The sequence below is a fragment of the Triturus cristatus genome, chromosome 2_2, assembly GCF_964204655.1.
Source record: "Triturus cristatus chromosome 2_2, aTriCri1.1, whole genome shotgun sequence".
In the NCBI taxonomy this organism is placed as follows: Eukaryota; Metazoa; Chordata; class Amphibia; order Caudata; family Salamandridae; genus Triturus; species Triturus cristatus.
In genome coordinates, this window is record NC_140582.1 from 1,044,727,961 (window position 1) to 1,044,741,787 (window position 13,827).

Genomic DNA, 13,827 nt, shown 5'->3' on the forward strand with positions numbered 1-13,827 from the left:
TCAGTTGACTGGGGGTGAGTGCTTGCAATGTTCAACACTCCGTCCATCATTTCCTTTGGTTTTTGCTTTGTTTGCCATAAGTTGGCAGGGTATGCTCAGACGTGAGTCCCTTGCTCACTTTGCCACTGGATTCAAGCAAGCCTGGCTGAAGACGGCTGAAATGCCAGAAACTGGTCCTAGGAAGCTTGTTTCCGGTCCAGGGAAGACATGGCTTGGCAGTTCGGGCTGGACTGTTCCCATGAGGCACAGGGTCAGACTGATTTGCATATAGCCATGTCTGAACTGGGGTGGCAGAGTGGGCTAAAGAACGGTGATGGATTAAACCCAGATCAGTTGACTGGGGGTGAGTGCTTGCAATGTTCAACACTCCGTCCATCATTTCCTTTGGTTTTTGCTTTGTTTGCCATAAGTTGGCAGGGTATGCTCAGACGTGAGTCCCTTGCTCACTTTGCCACTGGATTCAAGCAAGCCTGGCTGAAGACGGCTGAAATGCCAGAAACTGGTCCTAGGAAGCTTGTTTCCGGTCCAGGGAAGACATGGCTTGGCAGTTCGGGCTGGACTGTTCCCATGAGGCACAGGGTCAGACTGATTTGCATATAGCCATGTCTGAACTGGGGTGGCAGAGTGGGCTAAAGAACGGTGATGGATTAAACCCAGATCAGTTGACTGGGGGTGAGTGCTTGCAATGTTCAACACTCCGTCCATCATTTCCTTTGGTTTTTGCTTTGTTTGCCATAAGTTGGCAGGGTATGCTCAGACGTGAGTCCCTTGCTCACTTTGCCACTGGATTCAAGCAAGCCTGGCTGAAGACGGCTGAAATGCCAGAAACTGGTCCTAGGAAGCTTGTTTCCGGTCCAGGGAAGACATGGCTTGGCAGTTCGGGCTGGACTGTTCCCATGAGGCACAGGGTCAGACTGATTTGCATATAGCCATGTCTGAACTGGGGTGGCAGAGTGGGCTAAAGAACGGTGATGGATTAAACCCAGATCAGTTGACTGGGGGTGAGTGCTTGCAATGTTCAACACTCCGTCCATCATTTCCTTTGGTTTGTACTTTTTATGTAGCCAATAATCCACATGAATTGTAAGAGTTATAAAAGAGCAAATGCATTAAATGAAAACAGAAATTCATCAAACAATACTACTGTTTGCCATAATTGGGGCGGAGGAAGCCACGGACACTTGTGTGCACCGGCGCTGCTGCACCTGCTGCATTAATGATAGGGCCCTATGAAGCAGTCTGGCTCCCCTTTCTCTTTCTCCCTCCTAACCCCGTGGCTGTCACTGCAGCCCCGAAGCAGACTGTATCTGTCACTGTAGGAAAAAGAATGAACCCCACATCTCACCCCCTCTCTCTGTTGCAAGCCCCTGGATTTTATTTAGAGTAAGATAGCCAGACATGAGCCACATTGGGCCCCTCAAACCACTGGATCCCATGGCCACTGCACCTGCTGCACTTATGATAGTTACTGCCATGGGAAGCAGACTCCACCCAATTCTGTGACAGGACTACGGGTTCCATCCACCTTCGTTCCACCCACCAATGCTATGACTAATAGGATCCTGGCTTATGAAAGTATGGTACTGTTGGATGTGATGAAATTACTTTCCACACACAAACATACCATTCCGAATACCAGTAAGTTGGAGAAAGCTGCTCTTATGAACCTTAAGAACAACAAGGACATAGTTATAAAATCGGCGGATAAGGGCGGTGCAATCGTGGTACAGGACACGACAAACTACAAAATGGAGATCATGAGACAGCTTCAAGATGGTGTCAGCTACTCCCAACTGAGATTGGACCCCACAAAGGAGCTGGCTGAAGAAATCCTGAGGGCCACGTCTGAAGCACACGAACAAGGGTTTTTAAGTAAACTCGAGTTTGATTACCTTAACCAAAAAACATCCACGGCTGCCAACCATCTATACTTTACCCAAAATCTACAAGGACATGCGGAACCCACCGGGTCGCCCAATTGTATCTGGATGTGGATCATTACTTGAACCCCTATGTAAATACATTGATTATTTTTTAAAACCATTGGCTGAGAACACCGAAGTATACGTTTAAAAAAAAAAAAAATCAAAAACCTTTATTTACTTATAGGAATTGTACAGGGCAAACCGTCTACTATCCACGTAGCAGTGGGAGGACTCTGCCTGACAGTTGGGCAGTCAAGTTATCTCATACACGGCCATTTAGCCGACATCCCGAAGGACCGGCGGCGTCTTCAATAAAACAGCAGATACAAAAGCCCAATCATGATCGAAGCTTCGACTGGAGATTGCACTAGTCCCCAGTCTATGTCTCCGCCTGCGGTTATGAATTCGAAGCATAAAAGTATCCTCCGGAGCCTGCACTCCTGGCTTAGTCCTGTAAGTTCTAATCTTATCACTAACCCCAACCACCCGCCCCACCCACCGTACGCTGGCTGTCTCCTCCCGTCTCCCATCCCCATGTACACGTGGCCGCAGTCCTATAGTCTAGGCGCGACCATCGGCAGCACCCTCCCGCAGTCAGTCTGCATACAACCTTGCGGTACTCATTCACCCTCTGAATTACCCCTATTTGGCGTCCCGGTCAGATCTGATAAACACCCGTCCACACTCTCTATGTGCGGGCATCTGTCCCAACTGACACTCCAGAGTCCCTCACAAAACACCGAAGTATACTTAAGAGACAACAGGCAAACTATCACCTTGATAGACCAACAATCATTCAATCCGAATGACCAATTACTTGTAACGTGCGACATTGTATCCCTATATACAAGCATTCCGCAAGAACCGACCTTAGAAGTAATGAGAGACGCCTTGAACAAACGACCGACACCGATGGCAGTACCCACGGAATTCATCATCACCTTACTGACCTTTGCAATGAAGAAAAATGTCTTCTTTTTTCAAGGACGCTACTATGTACAGACAAAGGGTGTAGCCATGGGAGCAGCCTTCGCCCCAGATTTAGCTATCATCTATATGGACCACTTTGAGAGATCGTTTGTATTCAACAACAACCCCTTCTACCACCGGGTGAATCTGTGGAAACGGTATATTGACGATATACTGATTATTTGGAATGGAGACTCTACCGATTTGGGCATTTTCCATGATTGGCTCAATCACTGCGACGAGGATATCAAATTCACTATACAATCGGATACTAAAGAGATAGCCTTCCTGGACATCAAAATCTGTTGTGAAGATAACAAACTGTACACCACGCTTTATCGGAAACTGGCTGAACGGAATTCCCTCCTCAGATATAACAGCCACCACCCACGTGGGCTGAGAGACAACCTACTGGTCGGGCAGTTTTTGAGGATCCGCAGGAACTACGCGAAGAGGGCTGATTACATGCCTGAGTCTGAGGATCTCAGCATACGTTTGATGACGAGAAGATATCCAAGAAGATTGGTAAAGAGAGCGCAGAAAAGGGCCTGGTTCAACCCTCGGGAAACTTTGTTGACACCCAGAGAAAAGAATGACACATTGTCTCAGAGAATAATCTGCGTCACTACTTTCTCCACGAGAAGCAATGCAATAAAAAAAGTAATCAACAAACACTGGAGCCTAGTGGCAGATGATATTGATCAACCCAACCCACCAATGCACTCTTTTAAAAAAGTAATGAGTGTTAAAGATCATGTGGTCCATTCTTTTTTGCAAAACGCTATGGAACCAACGATTCAATCACTCTGGAATCTACAACCGGTTAAAGGGCATTATAAATGTGGACATTGCAAGGTGTGCAACACTACAATTCCTACCAAGATCTTTGTCTACAAAAAACACACAATTGCTCTTAATTCCTTCACTAACTGTGATTCCATGAACGTCATCTATGGCATAATCTGCCCATTTGGGTTACTCTATGTAGGGCAGACACAACAGAAGATCAAGGCAAGGATACTACAACATCACAGTAGGATTCAGTGCTCCGTTGTGGGGGCACCACTAGTGGAACACTGTGGGTTGATGAGACACAACCCAGATGAATTGCAGTGGCTGGTACTAGAAAAGCGAAGTTGGGACCGAGAGGCGGAAATATTAGAGAATCCAAATGGATGGTACGTTTGGACACAATTCCCAACGGGCTGAATGAACTTGATTGCAGTAATGCCCAACTGGCATGCCTGTATACCTAATGTTGCTACCCAACTATCTGTGTGCTCATTCGTTAACACGGTAATCAATGACTTAGATCTCTTTAATGTGTTCTCGTGTTGTGAATGAACTCTATCTTTCAAACATGACTCTGTATAACGACTGTACTGGGCTTTAATTTAATTTTGTGACTCATTGAATATTCTCTCTAGGATATGTAATATTGTTGGTCAAGCGATGAGCCACCATGTGCACCCTATTCATGTTTTCAACTCATCAGCAACCAGTGATAACCATGTCTTTCAATTTGATATGCATTGCAAAAGATGGAATTTTGTTGAGGGTGTGCTTTTATTATATTACGATGTTCTGATACACTTGCTGATTTATCCATAGTTGGCCCATGATTCAGACTTTATTTACACACCTTGGGACACACTTTTTATGTCTTTATATGTATCGTCCGTAAAATATAACATCCTGGAATAATCCAAGTCTGTCTTCCCTCCCTGCTATCTATGTGAATACCGCCAATTAGCGGCTGCACTCTACCGGGGGTCACGTGAACTCCCCCGTCCAGCTTTAAATGCAATTGTCAGTGCCGTCGGCGCGTTCTTTCCTACCAGTGACATGAGGCTGCGCTAAGAGGGTGAGTGCCGTAATCCTCTCTTAATTTTCTGGAGACACGTTTCATTTTGAAACACTCGAGCGCTGCAACGCCGCTACGAACTGTGTCGGCCCTTTTTTTAGTCATTATTCTTACTCACGAGGCGCGTTGCTCTAACGGCCTCTCTTCCTTCGTCAATCTCACCCCTTAGAGCCTGCACACCACGCCGAGAGGTCGTTCACCGACAATACCACCACGAATGGTGTGTTGTCACTGCAAGCCGTATTGCACACGTGCATTGTCACCGTAGTAAGGAACTGTGATTTTGTTCCCCTTCACCTACACCTGCATAGTCATATAGGACTAGGTGCACGCTTTTTTAATTGTCACCCTAGTAAGAAATGGTGATTTTGTCCCCCTTTTCCTACACTTGCATTTGCATATAGGACTAGGCGCACGCTATTTGAATTCACAACAGCCTCACTGGGCACACTGCGATCTTCCATCGGGGCGCATTCACTTTGCCATACTTTCCCTTTCAGTAAGGAACGTCGAGGGTTCCATCACCCCAAGTAGAACGAGGCGCACTCTATATTTAAACTGGCTGCGAGCACGGCCTTTGTTTGTTAGTTTTGAGCTACATTGCGCGCGTGTTTTGATTCTGGAGTTTAGAACGGCGAGTCTCACTCGATTCTCCTTCTTTTCTTTTGCCAAGCAGGACTAGATTTACATTTTCTATAAAACCTGATTAATTCACTGCGTACATGGTGTTTTTTAGTTTGTTTTTTTTAATTATTACCCGGTCCTTAGCACTGATTTTATTCTCCTCCTTCTTCCTTTTATTGTAGATTCACTCCACCAGCTGAAATAATTCTGATTTAGCTATTATGCTTTAACCATTGGTCTCCTGACCACGGTTTTTTCTAGCAGGATTTGGACTGCGTTTGATTACCAATTATAGGGAATTCACCCCACTGACTGAGTAAGTTGGCTCTACTACCCTTCATTGTTTATTATGGACCCCAAAAATTGTTAGAGGCCTTACTGACAGACACCTTATTTTTACAGGTGTTCACCACTCTCTCCATCGTACTCCTTGGAGGCAATATGCCCCACCTTCTTAGACGACTTTATGCGCCTTTGAATACTGCCAACTCAGGCCGACACCGTAACTATAAATTAATTCCCTTTTTAATTTGTCCTGGTCCTAACTAATTTTCAGACCTGACAACCCAAACTTTTCATTTCACTTTTAGGTGCCCTCTCCCTTCCACTTGCACTTCCGTCCTGAGGAAGACCTCATTAGTAAGGTTTTGACGAATACCTACACAAATCCAGGGGTCGAAACGTCGACACACCATTGATGCCTGTAACGCCAACAGCGCATGTCGCACTGTGACTTCTGTCTTACATGGCTGCATATATTCTATTGTAGTGGATTGAGATATGAACCATGTTTAAAATGTGTGGCATTGAATAGCATGCCCAACAATTTGATTGTAACAACTGCTAGTAATATCTTTCACTTACCTCACAACCTCACACAATTCACTGCCCCTTTCCCTCTCCACCCTTCTGGGCACACCAATGATGGTTTTGAATGTCTTTTGTATATTGTTAACACAAAAATCTGCAGCAGATATTCAGTGTGATTAAATAACACTTCAACATTATTCAAACCTTTTGATTTATTTGCTATTGTTTAATTATATTGTTTTGATTGATATAATTGTACTGGGACCACTTTGTTCCATAATGGGAAGCAGACTGGCTCCTCTGCCCTTTGGAAAAAGAAAAAAATCCCCTCCCCATCTCACCCATCTCCTTCCCTAGGCCATCTATTTAGTGGCAAACTAAGGTGTCTCCTCTGCTTCTCTTTTCACGTCCCCTGCACCCCCACCCAAGGCCCAAAGCAGCGATGGCAGGGCAAGGGTGCCCTGAGCTCTAATGTAGGAAAGGAAGAATCATTTAGGTAGAATGACAGCCATACCATGGATGCAGGTGATTCCTCACACCCCCTGGAACAAGAGCCACTTCACCTGCTGATCTGATGACAGCAACAGCCCTCTGGGGCAGATCGCCTCCTCTGCCCCTCCACTGGCACACTGCTTATTGAAAATAACAACAGAGCACTCGCATCTCGCCCGATGTCCCTTCAAGGCCGGAAGGAACACTTTTCACAGCAAGGGTGCGATACACCCCAATGCCAACAAGAAAAATGCACCCCATTCCATTTTTGAGTAAGAAGGCAGCCGTAATTGGGTTGCAGTGGACTCCTCACACTGCTGGACCCTGCTACCACTGCACCTGCTGCACAAACAGTACCTATGAAGATCCCCATATCGCAATAGCATCCTTGAGCCATATCTCTAAAGACAAAACACAAGGTAAGCTCCCACATCTTACCCCATCTCCATGAACCGTACTCTCTTCTCTCTCCTGGGCCGCTGATCGTAGGCCCTGGGGTCCAGACACCATGAGCTCATCTTCCTAATGCAAGCCTATTGACTTCCCCCCCCTCAACCACCTCACCCAACCTTTCACCTGCAAAGACAGCTGCATGTAAATGAAAACAGGCTGAAAACGTGCCAATTTGCAAAAAATACACAAGGTTCCACTTCTTTGACCCTCCGCCCACCTCCTACCCTGGTAGGTAGCCATGGCGCCCAGGCGGCTGCAGCCCACAGTTTGAAGACCTCTGCTGCAAGGTTTGATATGGGTTAGATCTGTTATGTTATGTTATTTTAATCTTATTAGGCGCACAGCTACCCAAGATTTTCCCGGCGCTGCCCATCAGGAACAGAAAATAAAAAGGAAAACGTTCTACATATTAAACACTTACGAAAATTCTCATATATAGTTTCAGTTCGAAGTGACATAGGAAGGGAGTTCCACAAGGAGGGACCTAAACAGGAGAAGGACCGACCGCCCATTCGTGACAGTCTGGTCCTAGGCACCGTAAATTTAGGCTGAGTGGCAGAACATAAAGAACGTGAAGGGAGGTAGGGGGTGAACTAAGGCATTCAAATATTGGGGTGCCTTACCAAATTGGATTTTAAACATATAGCTCAGGGTTTTGAATGTAATACGATTCTCAACCCTGAGCCAATGAAGATCTCGAAGAGAACCTGAGATGGAGACTGTTTTTGGAACCTTGCAAAGTAACCGAGCCGCCACGTTCTGCACCAACTGTAGTTTACGTAACACGTCCTTGTTGACTCCTAGATACAGAATGTTGCCATAATCCAGTCTTAAAGTAATAAGAGCTTGGACCACGGTTTGTTGCGTGGACAAAGGCAACATTCAAAGGATTTTACTGAGCCACTTGAGAATAGTAAAGCAGGTCGAAGACACTTTCACTGCTTGTTGCCTCATTGATAGCTGGTCATCGATTATAACACCTAGGTTCTGAATTTGATGATTAGGCTGGGGCAAAGCACCCATTTCAGGCGGCCAGTGTTGAGGTCCCCACAGGTTTTCATTTTTGCCCAGTGTCATCACCTCCGTCTTTTCACCATTGAGTTTAAGCAGGTTGGCTTGCATCCAGCCTGCTATATTCCTCAGCCCAGACTGAAGAGATGATGATTTCGACGCCCTTTCCGCAGATAGGGAGAAAACAATCTGGGTGTCATCAGCATAGGAAAAGAGAGACAACCCAGAATCTCAGCAATCATTGCCAGAGGTCTGACATAGATGTTGAATAAAAGAGGGATAAGGATCGAACATTGAGGAACCCCATAAGGTGAAGAATGAGTATTGGAACTGGACGTGGGAGAAAAGACTTGGAACGTGCGATCAGACAGTAAATTGTTGAGCCAGTTAGGTGCTACGCCAGTCACTCCCAAAGATTGCAAAGCTTGCAATAACACGGTATGAGAAACCGTGTCAAACAGCGGCACTTAAATCTAGGAGTATAAGAGCCACAGTATCCCCGGTATCAACACGGTTACGTATCATTTCTGTGACTCCGAGCAGAGTTGTCTCCGTTGAAAAACCTGGTCTAAAGCCAGACTGTGAGCCATGCAAAAAAAATTGGGATTCCACAAATGATGTCAGTTGGATATTGATATGTTTTTCCCAAATTTTGGAGAAGGCCGGAAGCAAAGAAATGGGCCGGAAGTTAGACAATTGCGCGGAGTCGGCATTAGCTGTTTTTAAAAGTGGGAGAACCATCATGTGCTTCCATGCAGGTGGAACCTTTGCGTCCTTTTTTTTTTTTTTTTTTTTTGAAACCGTTTATTACAGGTCTTAAAAGTATACAAGTATGGGCCCACAACCTTCCGGCCGGCCGCTAGCAATAGTAGGAACATACAACATATATTCATGGAACACGTGGTATTACAGGAGGAGCATTTCTCAATAGATAACAATGTCGAAAACCACATCATCCAGGCCCCATTATGCGGTTTCATTTTAAAGTAAGAACAACAAAAAATTAAAACCACACCCACCTAGGCAACCCACAATCAAAAATAGCAGCACGTGCTCCCCAAGAGGGGGGATCCCAACTATACACAGAAGTGTGAAGAGGGGGAAGTGAGCAAAGCGAGGACTGGGGGAACCCAATGCCCGGCAGCGGGGGAATGAGTCGGCTAAGGGGATGGGGCTGGCGAGGGATCAGGCAGCAGCGGTGGCGCGCAGATACCCCCTCGGTAGGCGTTCCAGGGGCCCCATACTTTCACCCATGTCCCAGGCTTACCCCTCGCCACATACACCACTTTTTCGCGAAACATGCACCAGTCCATGTGTTCTTTCCAGGCCGAGACCGTCGGGGGCCTCTGGGATCCCCACAGTTGAGCAATATCACGCTTGGCTACCATATATCCCAGAGTCACCCACCACGTCTGCGGCGCTGAGTAATCAGTCGGTTCCCACACATTCAACAGGCATCTTCTCGCTTCAGGCAACAGCGCCACATGCGTAACCAGACGCAGCACCTCATGTACACCACGCCAGAACCCCTCTACCTCCGGGCACTCCCACAAAATATGCAAAAAAGTCCCCAAAGCACCACACCCACGCTTACATAACCCATCTCCGGCATAGCCCATACGCAGAAGCTTTGGCCCCGTCATGTAGACCCGGTGGAGTATCTTGAGCTGGACGAAGCGAAGGCGAGCCGGTATGGCCACCTCCTTCGGGGAGGCCACCCCGGAGGTCCAGTCCTCGTCGTCCAACTCCAGCCCGTCGGCAACCCAAGCCGCACGAAGGGCAGTCAACAGGCCCGAGCGGTCGTTTATCAGCTTTTTGTATATAAGTGAGATCGTGCTGTCCGGGACATGCCCATCCAGCACTCTATCTTCCAGGGGGGAATATTCCGGGATGGAGGCAACGTCCGTGAAGACGGAACCCAGCGCATGACGGACCTGCAAATACCGGAAGTATTCACTGCCCTGCAACTGAAATTCCGTCTGCAGCATATCGAACGTTTTAAATCCTCCCCTCGTCCAAAGATCCCCCACTTTACTGATACCTATTATGTCCCACTTCTCAAAGCCCTTAGAGGTCCACAGGGAACCTAACCGCTCAGACGCGTATAGTGGTGATGCCCGGGTCAAACGGTCCTTCCACCCCATAGCTTCATTGGCCGCGTGCCAGACTTGCACCATGACACGCGTGGGGCCCGTCAGACGAGCGTCGGGCGCGCTAGAATAGAGCGCTCGATTGTAGTCGCCACCTGGCAGGAGCATCTTGTCCATTTCAAAAGCCGGGTTTAAGGCGGGCCCGTAGAGGCCATGGTTAATGGCAGCGAGCTGGGAGGCCCAATAGTACCGTTTAATATCCGGGAGGGCGATCCCCCCGTCAAACCATGGGAGCGTCAGCTTAGCCAGAGCAATGCGCGGCCTCCCGTCCCAGAACAGGCGGCGTTGCAGACTCTCCACCTCACGGAAGTAGCGCGCCGGGACCAAGTCCATAGTGTTCTGCAAAGCGTACAGAAAACGCGGCAGAGACATCATCTTGAACAATGCCGCCCGGCCGAGCGGCGAAAGCGGCAGGCGCCGCCAGCGTGCGACATCTACCCGCAGACGCTGGAGGGGGGGAAGCAGATTCCGTTCATACCGGGCCTCCGGGTCCAGAGTAATGAAGACACCCAGGTACCGAAATCCCCGCGGGGCGATCTGGATCGGACAGCCCCGCGGGAGAGTAGGAGCCTCCCCAGAGAGAACATACACACACGATTTAGCCCAATTGATGACGAGACCGGAGTTACGACCAAACGAGTGTAAAACATCAACTAGGACTATAAGTGATTTGCGTGGGGAGGCTAGGTACAGAAGGATGTCATCAGCGTATAGGGATACGCGATCCTCATACTCGGGGGTCCAACGGAGACCACGGATGGAAGGCTCCCACCGCAATCCACTCCGCCAGGGGTTCCAAGGCAAGCGCAAAAAGAAGCGGGGACAGGGGACAGCCCTGCCGCGTGCCCCGGCCCAGCTCGAACGGGGCCGATACTCTTCCGTTCACGACCACCTGTGCCAATGGGCCCGCATACAGCAATTTGACCCAACTGATGAATCCTGGGCCGAACCCGAACTTAGCAAGCATCGTCCAGATGTATGGCCACTCAAGCTTATCAAACGCCATGGTGGCGTCTAAGGACGCCAAAATGGCCGGTTCCCTTATGAATGGGACGCGCGCAAGCACCCCATGCAAACGCCGCAGATTAAGGGCTGTATTGCGATGGGGAATGAAGCCAGACTGGTCCTGATGAACCAGATCTCCCACCACACCGACCAGCCAATTGGCGAGTACCTTAGCGAGAATTTTGGGCTCCGCATTCAGTAGTGAGATAGGCCGATAAGAAGTAACCCGATCCCGAGGCCTCCCTTCCTTGTGGATCACCACGATTGTAGCCAGACGCTGGTCAAGCGGGAGGGAGCCCACTGAGTGGGCCGCAAGGAACATTGCGCGGAGGTGAGGCGCCAATGTATCCGGTCGCAGCTTATACAGCTCGATAGGGATTCCATTCGGGCCCATGGCCTTGCCAGAAGCGACCGAGCGTATGGCGAGGGCGATTTCGTCGGAGGTGGGAGCGGCGTCCAGCGACACCCTGTCCTCCCCGGACAGGGAAGGCAGTGCGATATCTCTGAGCAGGGCACGGGAGTCCTCTTCCGAGCAAGAAGAGACCGGGGAATACACCTCGCAGAAATACTCCGCGAAGCAGGAGACAATTTCTTCTGGTTCAGTTACACACACACCATTCGTTTTCTCAATCAGCGGGACCACACGATTCGCTCTTTCCTTTTTATCCAACCACGCTATCAGTTTACCAGCCTTATCACCCACATCATACAGCCGCCCCTGTTGCTCTCTACTACGGCCCCTGGCCGCCTCCGTAACGAGGGCCCTATAAGCCGCCTGCTTGAGCTGGAGGACATGTAGTGCAGCGTCCGTCACCCCATCTTCTAGATTACCCTCCAGCGCCGCTATTTCAGCCTCCACCCGGGTCACCTCCTCCCGCTCGCGCCTCCGGGCGTGGGAAATAAGGGATAGGGCCTCCCCTCTAAGTACTGTTTTGAAGGCCTCCCACAGGGAGATAGCTGAAGGCACTGACCCCACGTTCTCCTCAAAATAGCGCTGGAGGGATTTAATCAAGTCAGCACGAATGGTGGGGTCGCGCAGGTACCAGGAATTGATTGGGACCACCCTGCTCTCAGCCCTCGGAAAGACATCAACATGCAACAATAGCGGGGAGTGGTCCGAGATACCCCGTGCCAAATGGCGCACCTCCCCCACCCTCCCGACATGGGCCGCCGGGACAAGGACATAATCAAGCCGTGAGAGACTACCATGGGCCCCCGAGTGGAAAGTGTATTGCAACTGTGTGGGATGTTTTAAGCGCCAGCAGTCCACCAATCCCAGTGTATCCAAGAGGCCGGATAGCCACGCCTGTGCCCGGGGGAGGTCCCTAGGGGGGTGACGATCCACAGTTCCAGAAACCACCGCGTTGAAATCCCCCCCCACCACCAGAAGCCCCCCCGGAAGGCCAAGGAGGAGGCGCCCCAGATCTGCAAAGGTGGTCGATTGCAACCCCGGTGGGACGTACACTGACACAAAGACAACCACTTTGCCCTCCATTCTCCCCACCAAGACAGTGTAACGTCCCCTGTCATCATGGAGCACCTCATCAATTTCTAACGGGAGCGAGTTCTTTACCATGATACCCACACCCCTCGAGCCTGACGTGAAGCCCGAGTGGGCCACAAGGCGGTAGCCACGCCGATTCATGGCGCAGAAGGAATTGCCAATAAGGTGTGTCTCCTGCAGGAAGACCACATCAGGCGAGAGTCGCTTCAGATACTGTAGGACCACACCTCGTTTGATCCTGTCCCCCAATCCATTAACGTTCCAAGACAACAAAGTCAATTCCCTACCCCCCATCGTACACAAAGACCATCATTCGTCCCCCCGAGAGCACAGTAGAGCCTACACAAAAAAAGGGTTGCCTTGTGATAATAACAAACAACGCCCCATCCCTGCCCACCCACCCCAACAAAACTCCCCCCTCCCTGCACCCCTGCATGAGCCCAGACAGCCCCCCCAATGTGCAGTGTGCCTGTCGCCCCATAAATAGTTAAACTAACTAGACCCCCAGAGGAGGAGGGAGAACCCCCATAGGAGGGGAAATTAAGCAATCCGACGTATAGTCAAAAGTGGCATCATTTTTGTCCCGAGCGAGGCCTAATATTAGTCCCTCAGTCTTGATCCGGCGAGCCCTCTCCCCCGGCCGCTCCCCCCCCGCCACCCCGATCCCGATCTCCAGACAGAGTATCCAGCCAGTCCCCGGCCGCTTCGGGACGATCAAAAAAGTGTGTGCGGCCTTCCACCTCCACTCGCAGCTTAGCTGGGAAGAGCATGGCGTACTTGATGTTTAGGTCCCGAAGACGGCGCTTGACACCAAGGAAGCTCAGTCTCTGCTTCTGGACCGCAGGGGTGAAATCAGGATAAAAATTAATATCCATATTATCAAGTCTAATCGGTCCCTGTAGTCTGGAGGATTGCAGGATAGCGTCTCTGTCCCGAAAATTAAAAATCCGGGCGATGAGAGGTCTCGGAGCGGCTCCGACCTTAGGCCTTCCCCCGGGAACCCTGTGGGCTCTCTCCACA